We start from the raw sequence: 17,675 nt of genomic DNA on the forward strand, positions 1-17,675 counted from the left end.
CCAATATCATGAGACAACTGTTTACAGTTAGTGTTAATTAGAGAGATGAAATGAGGCATGTCTCGAAGTCTGGTGCACACAGTCTCTTCGTCCACATACTTCACATTCACCTTGTTTTAACACAGTCAACCACTGAGCATCAGATGGAGCATTTGTCAGCAGAGTGAGTGAATTGGGAGCTTTATCTTGAAATATTCTCTATACCTTTGTCTTTCTCTTGCCTGGTAAAATTGGCATATTTTTAATCTTTGAATCTTTTAAAAAACTAAAAAAAAATTAAGCATTACTCAATACCTGAACAGCTTGTTAGATTATACCACCTTAGACACATTGTCTGCTTCATCAAATCAATGACCAAAACTATACTCTGATTGATTCCATTTCCAGGTAAGGATGCGTGGGGCTCGGGTGCTGCGTCATGTCTGGCACAGTGGTGGGGGGGTGACTGGTGGTTGGTGGTGCCTGCCTGCCTAAGGAACCGGGACGGGTTGGTGGACTCAGGGCTGGCCGCATGGGTCCCCTGCGGTGGGGGTGTGGTGGCTGCTGGGACCGGTGGCCCTGTGCCGGGGTGGGACCATTTTGAGGGTTGGCGTGTGCCTGTCTCCGGGGAGCCGGAGGCGGGCCTCCCTGCCGGTGTGCGGGGGCGGACCTGGGGGTGGAGACCTGGGTAACCTGCGTCCGGGGGACTCCCTCTGGGGGTGCCTGCCTGTGCCCGGAGGGGTGTCTCTCCCCTGGGGCGCTGCCCCTGCTCGGGTGGGGCGCTGCCTGCCCTAGCGGTCCGACGCCCTCTGGTAACTGCTCGGGCCTGTTGCAGGAGGGGTTGGCGGACTACTCAGGCTAGAACCTTCATTGGGCCCTGGGCGGAGGCTGGCCCTCAATGCACAATCGCAGAGTATGTGTGTGGGTTTGAGTGTCACACTACACGGGGCGAGCATGGGCATACTTGAGCGAGAGAATGGGTAAGTGTGAAAGAAGGGTGAGGATGGCTCTGGCTGTGCTGCGTGTGGCGCCTGGGCAGTAGTACTGCGGTCCCTGGGTCTCGGCTGTCCCTTCCTGGCTGGGGGTTGTGGGGGGTGGTGGGATAGGTAGCAGAGCCAGTCGGGAACCTGGCTCTGTGGACCCTGGTGCTCTGCTTCCCAACTACATTTCTCCGCATTCATCCACTTAGGTCTGCAAGGGGCGTCCTGCTGATGGAGGGACCAGGGCTACTGGGAAGTGGTTCCGTCCCTTCCAAGTGGGATGCTCTGCAGTTTTAATTGCATTAGTCATACACACTTGTCCAGGAATCTGGGGGCTCCTTCTGGGGGGGCCAGTAGACTTCCCACTGATGGCTCTGTCTGCTGGACCCCCCGGAGAATTGGGTATCTCCCAAAGTTCCTCATACTTAGCTACATACACATACATTTAGGGCCGGGGGTGGGCTCTTTCACTGAGGCCTGGGGCTCAGGCCAGTTGTGGCCTCGGCCACTGGCCCTGATGGAGAGATCACCACCCAGTTTTAACTGCAAAAAGACATTTAGGGCGAGGGGGGGCACTGTCCCGGGGACACACCGTCAGCCAGCGGTTGTGCTCCTGGAGGTGTCACCCACCTTCAGTGCACTTTAGTTCCACACACTCACGTCCAAGCTGGGTTGCAGGGTTCTGGGGTACCTATTTCTACTGCCCTCTGCCTCCCCCGGGTTGGGGGGGTTGGTCGGGGCTCGGGAGGAGCTGCGGTCCCTGCCTGGGGCCACATGGACGGCAGGCCGGAGACCTACCCTCCCCACGAATGTGATCAAGCGAATGGTGTGGGTGGGAGAATGTATCTGAGAGTGCATTGGTTCACGTATGATTGACTAGTTTGTTGTGAGAGAGTCTATGGTGTGTGTGTGTGTTGATGTGATGATGTGTGTTGCACATGTGGCACTATTATTGGTATTAGTATTAATCTCCAAGGTAAACCACAGTACAAAAATTGTTTAGTTATGAATGTGTTAGCCTAAGGTACATCCATGCTTCTTATTTATTTATTTTTTTGCTCCGATTGTTTACTTAACAGATTTGCTTGGTTTCAGCAGCTGGTTGCACCCCTTATCCCCCCTCCCCCCCACTCTCCCGCATACACACCCTAAAGCAGAAACCTAACCTGTCCACCAACACAGCAACATCACACACATTTTGGATTAGCTAAATAAACCATTAAATAAACCATAAATCAGGAAGAGTATATATATTCTATATATACTCTTCTTGTTAAAGCAAAGCTGTCCATCACAATATGGCATTCAGCGTAATATATGCTGCTTGCTTAACTGCTGGACAGAACAAAAAAAAAAAAAAAAAAAAAAAAAAAAAAAGCAACTTATGGCCTATAGAGCTTCAAAATGATGTTTTAGTGTTTCTGCATTGGTTTCTTACATTACGGCTTAAAATGGTCATGTTCTGATGCCAAGCTACTGTAAGACAGCTTAATTCACCCTAGAAGCAGTTGCAGGTGCCGTGGTTGAAACTAGTCTTCTTATGGCCTGAAAAGCTCAAAAACGATGTTTTAGTGTTTCTGCATTGGTTTCCACCAGAACAGCCTCTAATGGTCATGTTCTGATGCCAGATTACTGTCAAACACCTCAATGCTTCCTAAATTTACAGCTGCATATGCCTTGGTTTAAAGTAGTGTTCTTTTGACCTGAGAAGCTCCAAAACGATGTTTTAGTGTTTCTGCATTGGTTTCTAACATTACAGCTTATAATGGTCATGTTATAATGCCAGGGCACTGTCAAACAGGTCAATACACCCTTAAAGCATACTTGCATATGCAGCGGTTTAAACTAGTTTTCTCATGGCCTGAAAAGCTCAAAAACAATGTTTAGTGTCTCTGCATTGGTTTCCACCAGAACAGCCTCTAATGGACATGTTCTGATGCCAGAATACTGTCAAACAACTCAAGGCTTCCTAAAAGCATAGTTGCATATGCCGTGGTTTAAACTAGTTTTCTTATTGCCTGAAAAGCTCAAAAACGATGTTTTAGTGTTTCTGCATTGCTTTCTAACATTACAGCTTAAGATGGTCATGTTCTGATGCCAGGCAAATTTAAAACAGCTCAATACAACATAAAATCACACTGGCAAATGCCTTGGTTTTAACTAGTGTTCTTATGACCTGAAAAACTCCAAAACGATGTTTTAGTGTTTCTGCATATGTTTCTAACATTACAGCTTAAAATGGTCATGTTATAATGCCAGGCTATTAAAAACAGCTCAATACACCCTAAGAGCACAGTTGCATATGTCGTGGTTTAAACTAGTATTCTTTTGGCCTGAAGACCTCAAAAACGATGTTTTAGTGTTTCTGCATTGGTTTCCTTCAGCACAGCTTCCAATGGTCATGTTCTGATGCCAGGCTACATTAGAATAGCTCAATACACCCTAAAAGTACAGTTGCAGATGCTGTCGTTTAAACTAGTTTTCTTTTGGCCTGAAAAGCTCCAAAAAGATGTTTTAGTGTTTCTGCATTGGTTCTAACATTACAGCCTCTAATGGCCATGTTCTATGACTGCCAAAATACTGTCAAACAGCTCAATGCATCCTCAAAGCATAGTTGCATATGCCGTGGTTTAAACTAATTTTCTGATTGCCTGAATATCTCAAAAACGATGTTTTAGTGTTCCTGCATTGGTTTCCACCAGAACAGCCTCTAATGGTCATGTTCTGATGCCAGAATACTGTCAAACAGCTCAATGCTTCCTAAATGTACAGCTGCATATGTCTTGGTTTAAACTAGTGTTCTTATGTCCTGAAAATTTCAAAAACAATGTTTTAGTGTTTCTGCATTGGTTTCTAACATTACAACTTAAGATGGTCATGTTCTGATGCCAGACAACTTTAAAACAGCTCAATACACCATAAAAGCACGGTTGCAATTTCTTGGTTTAAACTAGTGTTCTTATGACTTGAAAAGCCCCAAAACAATGTTTTAGTGTTTCTGCATTGGTTGCCATCAGAACAGCCTCTAATGGTCATGTTATGATGCCAGGCTACATTAGAACAGCTCAATACAACCTAAAAGCACAGTTGCATATGCCGTGGTTTAAACTAGTTTTTTTTTTTTACCTGAAAAGCTCCAAAACGATGTTTTAGTTTTTCTGCATTGGTTTCTAACATTACAGCTTAAGATGGTCATGTTCTGAGGCCAGACAACTTTAAAACAGCTCAATACACCATAAAAGCACGGTTGCAAATGCCTTGGTTTATACTAGTGTTCTTATGACCTAAAAAGCTCCAAAACGATGTTTTAGTGTTTCTGCATATGTTTCTAACATTACAGCTTATAAGAAAGAAAGAAGAAGTAATTAACCCTTAATAGTCCCACAGTGGGGAAATTCATTCTCTGCATTTGACCCATCCCCCTTGGGGCAGCAGTGAGCTGCCACATGAGCGGTGCTCGGGGAGCTAGCGCGAAGTGTCTTGCTCAGGGACACACCTGATGCCGAGGCGGGGGATCGAACTGCAGACCTTTTGCCTTCTGAGGTCGACACGCTACCAACTGAGCTACCAGGTCGCTAATCATAATGGTCATGTTATAATGCCAGGCTACTTTAAAACAGCTCAATACACCCTAAAAGCATAGTTGCATATGCAGTGGTTTAAACTAGTTTTCTTATGGCCTGAAAAGCTCAACAACGATGTTTTAGTGTTTCTGCATGGGTTTCCTTTAGAACAGCCTCCAATGGTCATGTTTTGATGCCAGAATACTGTCAAACAGCTCAATGCATCCAAAAAGCATAGTTGCATATGCAGTGGTTTAAACTAGTTTTCTTATGGCCTGAATAGCTCCAAAACGATATTTTAGAGTTTCTGCATTGGTTTTTTACTTTAAAATTTGTAATTGTCATGTTCTGATGCCAGAATACTGTCAAACAGCTCAATACACCCTAAAAGCACAGTTGCAGTTGATGTGGCTTAAACTAGTTTTCTTTTGGCCTGAAAAGCTCAAAAACAATGTTTTAGTGTTTCTGCATTGGTTTCCACCAGAACAGCCTCTAATTGTGATGTTCTGATGCCAGAATACTGTCAAACAGCTCAATGCATCCTAAAAGCACAGTTGCATATTTCTTGGTATACACTAGTGTTCTTATGACCTGAAAAGCTCAAAAGCGATGTTTTAGTGTTTCTGCATTGGTTTCTAACATTACAGCATAAGATGGTCATGTTCTGATGCCAGGCAACTTTAAAACAGCTCAATCCACCATAAAAAAACAGTTGCAAATGCCTTGGTTTAAACTAGTTTTATTATGGCCTGAAAAGCTCAACAACAGTGTTTTAGTGTCTCTGCATTGGTTTCCACCAGAACAGCCTCTAATGGTCATGTTCTAATGCCAGAATACTGTCAATTGTCTGTTACAATGTTCCACCGCTATGTGCTTGGATTTACAACGTGAAAGGACGAGTGTCATTGTTGCCGTCTCACCGAAGGAAGCAATAAAAAACATTAACAAGACAATAAAACAGTTTTGCTGCTTTGCTTATTTACAAAAAAACTAAATAAAGTTCACACATTATTTCACTGTAACGTTACTAAAAATTGCAGAAAAGACGACAGTACACCGCTCACCCATCTAGTTTTAACAAATGTGCAATTAAAAATATATTATAAACCAAAAAAACGCTTGAAAGCGTTTCGGTTTTATATTCCATTTATTTCGTTATTTCCCCTTTCACCAGTACCACATAATAAGTCATTGCAGAGCTACATCCATGTTTCACCAGCCGCTTTCGGCAGTGAGTCATAGACGGACGTTGTTCTGCCCGCTTTCATGTAGACACGGAACTCTTCACAGTTTTGTCAAACGTAATTTCGTTATTCATATACAACAACATGCAAATGCTAAAAATTACTGAAAAGATGACAGTACACCCATCTAGTTTGGGTGACCAGAAAACGCTTGAAAGCGTTTCCGTGTTATATTCCGTTTATTTGGTTATTACTCCTTTCACCTGTACCACATAAAGTCATTGCAGAGCTACAGCCATGTTCCTACAAAGTTAACCAGCTGTTTATTTCGTTATTTCCTCTTTCATGTCTGTCTGTTGAATGAAAGTGGGCGTGGTCATCCACGTCCCAGAGCGGTGACACTGGGGGAAGGGGAACGCGCATCAACACGCAGGACAAAGATCTGCGTTTCTCTGCTGCTACAGCCTCGGCTGCGTTGGGTTGTTAGTGTCCCTTTCACCTGTACCATATGAAATGTGTTCCTACGAAGTTGATCAGCTGCTTTCAGAATCAGAATCGTTTTTATTCACCGGGTTTATTTTTATTTACAAAATATAAACAGAAAACGCTTGAAACGTTTCCGTTTTATATTCCATTTATTTAATTATTTTTATTTACAAAAAAATCCCATACGCTTTGCACTGTAACGTCACTAAGAATTAGGAAAAAAGACAGTACACCCATCTAGTTTTAACAAATGTGCAATAAAAAATTTAAACAGAAAACGCTTGAAAGCGTTTCTGTTTTATATTTCCGTTTATTTCGTTATTTTCCCTTTCACCTGTACCACATAAAGTCATTGCAGAGCTACAGCCATGTTCCCAAGAGGTTCACCAGCCGCTTTCAGCGTGACACACACATGGACGTTGTTCTGCCCGCTTTCATGTAGACACAAAACTCATCAAAGTAAAAGAGCTCAGAGCAGCATTTGCAATTACATGTATATTAATAACGAAATAAACGGAATGTAAAGTAAAATGCTTTATAGAGTTTGGTGTCTACATGAAAGCGGCTGGTCAACTTTGTCAACATGTGGCTCCAGTAAGTGGGGGAATAACGGCCCAAAGCAACAGGCTGAAAGAGGAGGCTGTGGCAGAGGAACACAGGTCTTTGTCCTGTATGTTGATGCGCCCAGCCCCCACAGTCAGCGCTTACCTTTGCTACGGGACTGATAGCCCCGCCCACTTTTATTTATCAGACAGATATGAAAGTGGGGATAACGAAATAAACGGGATGTAATGTAAAACGCTTTCAAGAATTTTGTCTACATCAAAGCGGGCAAATCACATGTGAACGTTTTAATTTTTTTGTAAATAAAAATAATGTTTGCCCTGTTCAAACCTGGGGAATAAAAACGATTCTGATAGCAGCTCAAGATCAACTTAGCAGGAACACATTTCATGTGGTAGAGGTGAAAGGGACACTAACAACCCAACGCAGCCGAGGCTGTAGCAGCAGAGAAACGCAGATCTTTGTCCTGCGTGTTGATGAGCGTTTCCCCTTCCCCCAGTGTCCCTGCTCTGTTACGTGGATGGCCACGCCCACTTTCATTCAACAGACGGACATGAAAGAGGGAATAACGAAATAAACATCTGGTTAACTTTGTAGGAACATGGTTGTAGCTCTACAATGACTTTATGTGTTACAGGTGAAAGCAGTAATAACGAAATAAACGGAATATAAAAAACGTTTTCAAGCGTTTTCTGTTTATATTTTTTAAAACTTGATGAGTGTACTGTCATCTTTTCTGTAATTTTTGATGACGTTACAGTGCAAACAATATTTGAACTAGTTTTTTTTGTAAATAAACAAAGCTTCGCCACATTTGAGAGGGATCTAAAACTGTCTTATTGTATTATTGATGATGATATCTTATTGCTTCCTTCGGTGAGACCGCAACAATGACACTCGTCCTTTAACGTTGTAAATCCAAGCACATAGCGGTTGAACATTGTAACAGTGGATGTCACTCTTAGACTCATAGGAACTGTGCAGCCTTGCAGACAGGAGCAGGGTCAGCAAGCCCAGGCAACCCACCACATAGAGTGCGTCAGTGATGGCCCTCTTTACCTAACAAAGGCAGCTGTTCACAGATGATTCAGGGTCTCAGCTAGCCGAGCAGATCATTTGACCACCTTCTAGTGGGAATGGGTATATTTAGAAAACCCAAAAGTTCTAGTGTTAAAACAGCTCAATACACCATAAAAGCACAGTTGCAAATGCCTTGGTTTAAACTAATTTTCTTAAGGCCTGAAAACCTCAAAAACGATGTTTTGTTGTTTCTGCATTGGTTTCCACCGGAACAGCCTCTAATGGTCATGTTCTGATACCAGGCTACTGTCAAACAGGTCAATACACCCTAAAAGCATAGTTGCATATGCCATGGTTTAAACTAGTTGTCTTATGGCCTGAAAAGCTCAAAAACGATGTTTTAGTGTTTCTGCATTGGTTTCCACCAGAACAGCCTCTAATGTTCATGTTCTGATGCCAGAATACTGTCAAACACCTCAATGCTTCCTAAATTTACAGCTGCATATGCCTTGGTTTAAAGTAGTGTTCTTTTGACCTGAGAAGCTCCAAAACAATGTTTTAGTGTTTCTGCATTGGTTTCTAACAATACAGCTTATAATGGTCATGTTATAATGCCAGGCCACTGTCAAACAGGTCAATACACCCTTAAAGCATACTTGCATATGCAGCGGTTTAAACTAGTTTTCTTATGGCCTGAAAAGCTCAAAAACAATGTTTAGTGTCTCTGCATTGGTTTCCACCAGAACAGCCTCTAATGGTCATGTTCTGATGCCAGAATACTGTCAAACAACTCAAGGCTTCCTAAAAGCATAGTTGCATATGCCGTGGTTTAAACTAGTTTTCTTATTGCCTGAAAAGCTCAAAAACGATGTTTTAGTGTTTCTGCATTGCTTTCTAACATTACAGCTTAAGATGGTCATGTTCTGATGCCAGGCAAATTTAAAACAGCTCAATACAACATAAAATCACACTGGCAAATGCCTTGGTTTTAACTAGTGTTCCTATGACCTGAAAAACTCCAAAACGATGTTTTAGTGTTTCTGCATATGTTTCTAACATTACAGCTTAAAATGGTCATGTTATAATGCCAGGCTACTTTAAAACAGCTCAATACACCCTAAGAGCACAGTTGCATATGTCGTGGTTTAAACTAGTATTCTTTTGGCCTGAAGACCTCAAAAACGATGTTTTAGTGTTTCTGCATTGCGTTCCTTCAGCACAGCTTCCAATGGTCATGTTCTGATGCCAGGCTACATTAGAATAGCTCAATACACCCTAAAAGCACAGTTGCAGATGCTGTCGTTTAAACTAGTTTTCTTTTGGCCTGAATATCTCAAAAACAATGTTTTAGTGTTCCTGCATTGGTTTCCACCAGAACAGCCTCTAATGGTCATGTTCTGATGCCAGAATACTGTCAAACAGCTCAATGCTTCCTAAATGTACAGCTGCATATGTCTTGGTTTAAACTAGTGTTCTTATGTCCTGAAAATTTCAAAAACAATGTTTTAGTGTTTCTGCATTGGTTTCTAACATTACAACTTAAGATGGTCATGTTCTGATGCCAGACAACTTTAAAACAGCTCAATACACCATAAAAGCACGGTTGCAATTCCTTGGTTTAAACTAGTGTTCTTATGACTTGAAAAGCCCAAAAACAATGTTTTAGTGTTTCTGCATTGGTTGCCATCAGAACAGCCTCTAATGGTCATGTTATGATGCCAGGCTACATTAGAACAGCTTAATACACCCTAAAAGCACAGTTGCATATGCCGTGGTTTAAACTAGTTTTTTTTTGCCTGAAAGGCTCCAAAACAATGTTTTAGTGTTTCTGCATTGGTTTCTAACATTACAGCTTAAGATGGTCATGTTCTGAGGCCAGACAACTTTAAAACAGCTCAATACACCATAAAGGCACGGTTGCAAATGCCTTGGTTTAAACTAGTGTTCTTATGACCTAAAAAGCTCCAAAACGATGTTTTAGTGTTTCTGCATATGTTTCTAACATTACAGCTTATAAGAAAGAAAGAAGAAGAAGAAATTAACCCTTAATAGTCCCACAGTGGGGAAATTCATTCTCTGCATTTGACCCATCCCCCTTGGGGGAGCAGTGAGCTGCCACATGAGCAGTGCTCAGGGAGCTAGCACGAAGTGTCTTGCTCAGGGACACACCTGATGCCGAGGCGGGGAATCGAACCGCAGACCTTTTGCCTTCTGAGGTCGACACGCTACCAACTGAGCTACCAGGCCGCTAATTATAATGGTCATGTTATAATGCCAGGCTACTTTAAAACAGCTCAATACACCCTAAAAGCATAGTTGCATATGCAGTGGTTTAAACTAGTTTTCTTATGGCCTGAATAGCTCAAAAACAATGTTTTAGTGTTTCTGCATTGGTTTCCACCAGAACAGCCTCTAATGGTCATGTTCTGATGCCAGAATACTGTCAAACAGCTCAATGCTTCCTGAATGTACAGCTGCATATGTCTTGGCTTAAACTAGTGTTCTTATGACCTGAAAAGCTCCAAAACGATATTTTAGAATTTCAGCATTGGTTTTTTACTTTAAAATTTGTAATTGTCATGTTCTGATGCCAGAATACTGTCAAACAGCTCAATACATCCTAAAAGCACAGTTGCAGTTGATGTGGCTTAAACTAGTTTTCTTTTGGCCTGAAAAGCTCAAAAACAATGTTTTAGTGTTTCTGCATTGGTTTCCACCAGAACAGCTTCTAATGGTCATGTTCTGATGCCAGAATACTGTCAAACTACTCCATGCATCCTAAAAGGGCAGTTGCATATTTCTTGGTTTACACTAGTGTTCGTATGACCTGAAAAGCTCAAAAGCGATGTTTTAGTGTTTCTGCATTGGTTTCTAACATTACAGCATAAGATGGTCATGTTCTGATGCCAGGCAACTTTAAAACAGCTCAATCCACCATAAAAAAACAGTTGCAAATGCCTTGGTTTAAACTAGTTTTATTATGGCCTGAAAAGCTCAACAACAATGTTTTAGTGTCTCTGCATTGGTTTCCACCAGAACAGCCTCTAATGGTCATGTTCTAATGCCAGAATACTGTCAAACAGCTGAATGCATCCTAAAAGCATAGTTGCATATGCCGTGGTTTAAACTAATTTTCTTATGGCCTGAATATCTCAAAAACGATGTTTTAGTGTTTCTGCATTGGTTTCCACCAGAACAGCCTCTAATGGTCATGTTCTGATGCCAGAATACTGTCAAACAGCTCGATGCATCCTAAAAGCACAGTTGCATATGTCTTGGTTTACACTAGTGTTCTTATGACCTGAAAACCTCAAAAGCAATGTTTTAGTGTTTCTGCATTGGTTTCTAACATTACAGCTTAAGATGGTCATGTTATGATGCCAGGCCACTGTCAAACAGGTCAATACACCCTACAAGCATACTTGCATATGCAGTGGTTTAAACTAGTTTTCTTAAGGCCTGAAAAGCTCAAAAACGATGTTTTGTTGTTTCTGCATTGGTTTCCACCAGAACAGCCTCTAATGGTCATGTTCCGATACCAGGCTACTGTCAAACAGGTCAATACACCCTAAAAGCATAATTGCATATGCCATGGTTTGAACTAGTGTTCTTATGACCTGAAAAGCGCAAAAACAATGTTTAGTGTTTCTGCATTGGTTTCCATCAGAACAGCCTCTAATGGCCATGTTCTGATGCTAGGCTACTGTCAAACAGGTCAATACACCCTAAAAGCATACTTGCATATGCCGTGGTTTAAACTAGTTTTCTTAAGGCCTGAAAAGCTCAAAAACGATGTTTTGTTGTTTCTGCATTGGTTTCCACCAGAACAGCCTCTAATGGTCATGTTCCGATACCAGGCTACTGTCAAACAGCTCAATGCATCCTAAATGTACACTTGCATATGCCATGGTTTAAACTAGTGTCCTTATGACCTGAAAAGCTCAAAAACAATGTTTTAGTGTTTCTGCATTGGTTTCCATCAGAACAGCCTCTAATGGTCATGTTCTGATTCCAGGCTACATTAGAACAGCTCAATACACCCTAAAAGCACAGTTGCAGATGCTGTCGTTTAAACTAGTTTTCTTTTGGCCTGAAAAGCTCCAAAACGATGTTTTAGTGTTTCTGCATTGGTTTCTAACATTACAGCTTAAGATGGTCGTGTTCTGAGGCCAGACAACTGATGCCAGGCTACTTTAAAACAGCTCAATACAGCACCCGAGGTCAGAGTGAGCCACCGGGGGTCAACGCTGTCCGCCCCATGCGAACCAGGGGCAAACCCTCCCCCCGATGAGCGGGTCGGCCTGAAAGAGTGGAGCCGAGGACCCACGGTTCGTAGGGAGCCCGCCAGAAGATGGCCCCGCGCCCAGAGTGGGACCCGCCCCCAGTCCACCACCCCCACATGAGAGGAGCGGGCCTACCCCATCGGCCCGACCTCATCTCCTGGCACCACACCGGCCTGCAGCACAAGTCCAGCAATTGGTGGGGGTCAGCAAAAAAGAGACCACCCAGGCACACGATCATCGTACCCCGGGCAGAAAACCGGACCCCCCACACTCCAACCGCACCACACGCATACAAACTCACACAAACACAGACACATACACCCACCCACATGTAAACCACACAATATCACACACACACCATAGACTCTCTCACAACAATCTACTGTAGTCAATCATACGTGAACCAATGCACTCTCAGATACATTCTCGCTCCCACACCATTCGCTCGATCACATTCGTGGGGAGGGTTGGTCTCCGGCCTGCTGTCCATGTGGCCCCAGGCAGGGACCGCAGCTCCTCCCGAAGCCCCGCCCAACCCCCCCAAGCCGGGGAGGCAGAGGGCAGCAGAAAAGGTACCCCAGAACCCTGCAACCCAGCTTGGACGTGAGTGTGTGGAACTAAAGTGCACTGAAGGTGGGTGACACCTCCAGGAGCACGACCGCTGGCTGACGGTGTGTCTCCCGGACAGTGCACTCCCTCACCCTAAATGTCTTTTTGCAGTTAAAATTGGGTTGTGATCTCTCCATCAGGGCCAGTGGGCAAGGCCACAACTGGCCTCAGCCCCAGGCCCCAGTGAAAGAGCCCACCCCCGGCCCTAGATGTATGTGTATGTGGCTAAGTATGAGGAACTTTGGGAGATAGCCAATTCTCCGATGGGTCCAGCAGGCAGAGCCATCAATGGGAAGGCTCCATCTACTGCCCCCCCCAGAAGGAGCCCCCAGATTCCTGGGCGAGTGTTTATAGCTAATAAAATTAAAACTGCAGAGCATCCCACTTGGGAGAGACAGAACCACTTCCCGGTAGCACCGGTCCCTCCATCAGCAGGACGCCCCTTGCAGACCTAAGTGGATGAATGTGGAGAAATGTAGTTGGGAAGCAGAGCACCAGGGTCCGCAGAGCCAGGTTCGCGACTGGCTCTGCTACCCATCCCACCACCCCCCATAACCCCCAGCCAGGAAGAGACAGACGAGACCCAGGGACCGCAGTACTACTGCCCAGGCGCCACACGCAGCACAGCCAGAGCCATCCTCACCCTTCTTTCACACTTTCCCATTCTCTCGCTCAAGTATGCCCATGCTCGCCCCGTGTAGTGCTACACTCAAACCCACACACATACTCTGCGGTTGTGCATTGAGGGCCAACCTCCGCCCAGGGCCCAATGAAGGTTGTAGCCTGAGTAGTCTGCCAACCCCCCCTGCAACAGGCCCGAGCAGTCACCAGAGGGCGTCGGACCCGGATGCAGGTCACCCAGGACTCCACCCCCAGGTCTGCCCCCCGCACACCGGCAGGGAGGACCCACCACTGTGCCAGACATGATGCATGATGCATCCTTACCTGGAAATGGAATCAATCAGAGTATAGTTTTTGGTCATTGATTTGATGAAGCAGACAATGTGTCTAAGGTGGTATAATCTAACAAGCTGTTCAGGTACTGAGTAATGCTTTTCTTTAGTTTTCCAGTTCATAAGGATGATCTTCTTTGCGACACAGAGGGCAGAAAGGAGTGTGTGTGATGAGTTTGTCTCTAGATCAAGCCCACTTAGATCTCCTAGAAGACAAAGTGCAGGGGCCGCTGGGATCGGACAGCTTAACTGGGTTGACAGGTGTTCACATACTCCAAAATTGCTGCACAGGTGAACATGACTAGAATGCATGTAGGAATCTATCTGCTGTGTTATCTGTACAGTGAGGGCAAATATTTGAGTTTGTGAGACCCATTTGGAACATCCTTTGTCCTGTGAGTTCTATGAAGGATTTTGTATTGTATTAGTTGTAAATTTGTATTTTTTGTCATTCTGAATAAATTAGAACATATATTATTCCAGAACGTGTAATTAGTAGTGATGTTGAGATCAGCTTCCCATTTAGAGATTGGAAGGCTCACTGTCTGGTCTACATTGGAAATTAAGGTATAAATTTTGGATACTGTCCTTTTCCCTGATATATCAATAAATCACTCTATTACTGGTGGTGGTTGCATGTGGTTGGGAGTATTCTTACTTTTTGCATTAAGTATTGACTTTAGTTGTTGGTATTCTAAGAAATTGGCACTAGTGATTTCATAGTGGAACACTAATTCTTCAGAAAAGGTAAACTTGTCTCTGTCTAAACTTGTCTGAAAACATGTTTCAGATGTGTTATCCCTTTGATATGCCAAGTTGGAAAGTGTATTGCCTTTTTGTTTTGTATGATGTCTGGATTGTTCCAGAGAGGTGTGTTTTGGCAAAGAGTAAGCGAAGACCCATTAATTTTAAGAAAATGCTGTCAGAGATACTTTTATGCTAATACTATGGTAACAACTATGATGTTTAATTTTGGTGCTGATAAAGGGCAGATCTGCAAGTTTAATATTTCCACAAAATGTTTGTTCATTGTCTATCCAGGAGGAGTCTGCTGGCATGGGTTTTATCCATTTGTGGACATGGTTCAGTCTATTGGCAAGAAAATAGTGGTGGAAGTTAGGTAGTTCTAGGCCGCCGCAGCGTCTGGATTTTTGTAGAGTTTTTAAACCAATTCGTGGTGGCTTGGTTTAAGTAAGTGAAATGGGTAAGGACTGTCATCTTTTGAGGTTGGCTTCTATTTGTTTTAATAATGGATTGTAGTTTAGATCAATAAGCTCTGACAGCCTAGACGATAATTCAATGCCCAAGTATTTAATGTTCCCTGAATGGAGTGTGGTAGAAGAGATGTTAGTCACCTTAAGGTTAAGTGGCACTAAAGATTTGGTCCCTTAATAGAATATTCTGAAAGTCCTGAGAATTCATCTATGAGGCTGATAGTTGTAGGAAGAGACGACTGTGGCTCCAGGAGAAACAGTAACACATCGTCAGCATATAAACTTATTTTATGATTTACTGATTTGGTCGATATTCCAGTAATTCCTTCATGCTGTCTTATTGCTGCGGCTAGAGGTCCAATAAATATTGCAAATATTGATGGGGAAAGTGGGCAGCCCTGTCTCGTCCCCCTATGCAGATTAAACCTTGGTGAGATCTGGTTGTTTGTTCTGACTGCGGCGTTTGCTGAGCTGTATAATATTTGGATCCAGTCTATGAATGATTTCCCAATGCCGAATTTGTGCAGAGTGGCTAAAAGAAACTTCCAGTTTACTCTATCGAAAGCTTTTTCTGCATCTAAGGAGACGATGGCTGACTCTAGTTTATGGGTGGTGACATAATCAATTAAGTTGATTAATCTGTTCATATTGTTTGTTGACTGTCTACCTTTAATGAAGCCTGTTTGGTCAGAGTGAATTATATATGGAGGGATTTTTTTCTAATCTTCTAGCAAGTGCTTTACACACTATTTTTAGATCTACATTTATTAGTGAAATTGGTCTATAACTTGATGGGAGTGTAGGGTCTTTTCCTGGTTTTTGGAGCAGGCTTATGAAGGCAGAATACATATTTGTGGGTAATGAATGCTGTTGTTTAATTTCAGCTACCATTTTGTAAAAGCTGGGCAATCGCCGACAGTCCGAAGGACACGTCGCGGTGACCAACCATGCTGGGGACAAGCTTCAGCTATAAGAATCCCAGATACAGCTAGGTAACACTGACAGAGTCCTAACATTGTACATCTTGAGTGGGGTGCACTATTCCCAGAAGTAATGCAATACTAAGTCGATGCGTGGAGTGGAATGAGCAAGCCCCTACTCCATCTCCCTGTTTCAAAAAGCAATTTAATATATGTTCCCCAGCCAGGAAACAAATCAGATATTAAGCTGATAAGAACAGATACTACACTGGATCTTAGCCAAAAGGCCGAGAAGCAATGAGCCAACCTCTTTACTGCCAGAGGCGGCCTCCTCTGGTGCTGCTCACTTGTCAGCGTGCTGTGCGATGAGCTGGACAGACAATGGTGTCTGCTTAGCCCCACCCACGCCCCTACTCTCTGTGCCTTTCCGCGGGCCTTCTGCAAGGTAGACATGCTGTGCTTCAATGAGAAACAGACCAAAGGAGGTTGAGGCATTGACATTTCCACTTTTGTTTGAAAAATGTAAATCAAGCGGGTTTGGTAAAAATTCCCATCTACATGGTCTTAAAAGACTTTACAGATATCAAAAGTCGTGCTTCCGTTAGGAGGAATGAAGGCACATCAAAATGTGGAAGCGCTTCACGAATTTGCGTGTCATCCTTCCGCAGGGGCCTTGCTAATCTTCTCTGTATCGATTCCAATTTATCATGTTATGCCTGAGCAAGCACGGCAAATGTGAGACGATGGGGCCAGCTGTTGGAAAAAACCTTCCTCACGCCTCGGTCTGGCCTGACGGGCTGCCACTAGCCTGGCAGCAAATAAGCCGATGTAGTGATGCCGCACCTTTGAGCCGACTACAGTAGCGAGGCCTTTGAGACTAACTAAGCGTGTAGACATTTGGATGACGTGAGCTTTTTGAATGAGGCCTGAATGATTCTGTTGCAAATTACAAGACAGTGTCGAGCTAACGCTGTCTGGCCAGCGCTGCTCCTGCCTCCCAGGTTTACATAACATGCTAGTGAGTTAGCTAAGGGTCAATTGGAGGCTTAAAGGCATCTCTATGTAAACCTGTGTCCTTTCACGTAAAGGACAAATTCGAAACAGGTCAAGTTCTTACTTTTTCATTGAAGGGAATATATATCGACTTTCCACTGTGTCAGTAAACATGTGACACAGCTACATTTGAGTACGTCTCTGTTGGGAAGTTGTCACTATGCACTCTTGGAATTGTCAATGCCTCAACCTCAATTGCTTTTGCTAGAGATGAATTCAGGAACTGAAGATTGCCATAAGCCAGTATGGACACAACATGCAGCTTAAATTGGCAGCTACATCGTTACCCTTGCAGACTCACTATTTATTCCATATGCATTCAGTACATTGATGTATGTAGTAAAGCGAAGTAAGTAAATGAACAACCTGATTAGTGTTACAACACTATTCTGATCTCAGCCTGTTATTTAGCATTTCATACATGTGTTATAAGTAATAAGTGAGTATTTTGACCATTTAAGCCACATATTCAGAGTCTCACAGTGAAACACAAAACATCACAAACTAAATGATTCGTTTAACATGAAATGTATTTATTACAGTGTGTTTACAAATTATTTATGAAAATGACTTCTGTTGGCAGATGGAGGCCAACACCATCTCCCAAACCTTGCAGCACAGAGGAAGCAGTAATGAAGACACTTCCCCTACAGTATGTGGTTTGGCCCGGTAGGCTCCTCTTCGTTTGGACCGGAGGCTGGAGGGAGCGGGGAGCTCCAGGATGCTGAAAGAAACACCATGAACAGATGTGTTGTTAACACACATGTCTACATTGTGATGTTAAGCCTATCACCACTTTACTATTCAGGTAAATGACTGCTCAGGCGATTACTTACTGCACTGAGCCTCCATGAATGCAAGGGACAA

General features: G+C 43.4%; 2 non-coding genes across 2 annotated transcripts; both read right to left on the reverse strand.

The window, feature by feature from the left end:
* Nucleotides 1–15,863: 15,863 nt before the first annotated feature.
* Nucleotides 15,864–16,054, reverse strand: LOC114866330 (U2 spliceosomal RNA). The gene has a single exon (XR_003787689.1). It is a non-coding gene; the product is annotated as a U2 spliceosomal RNA (small nuclear RNA).
* A 324-nt stretch (nt 16,055–16,378) lies between these two features.
* LOC114866313 (U6 spliceosomal RNA) lies at nt 16,379–16,484 on the reverse strand. The gene has a single exon (XR_003787673.1). It is a non-coding gene; the product is annotated as a U6 spliceosomal RNA (small nuclear RNA).
* Nucleotides 16,485–17,675: the final 1,191 nt, after the last annotated feature.

The sequence above is a fragment of the Betta splendens genome, chromosome 11 (genome assembly GCF_900634795.4).
Source record: "Betta splendens chromosome 11, fBetSpl5.4, whole genome shotgun sequence".
In the NCBI taxonomy this organism is placed as follows: Eukaryota; Metazoa; Chordata; class Actinopteri; order Anabantiformes; family Osphronemidae; genus Betta; species Betta splendens.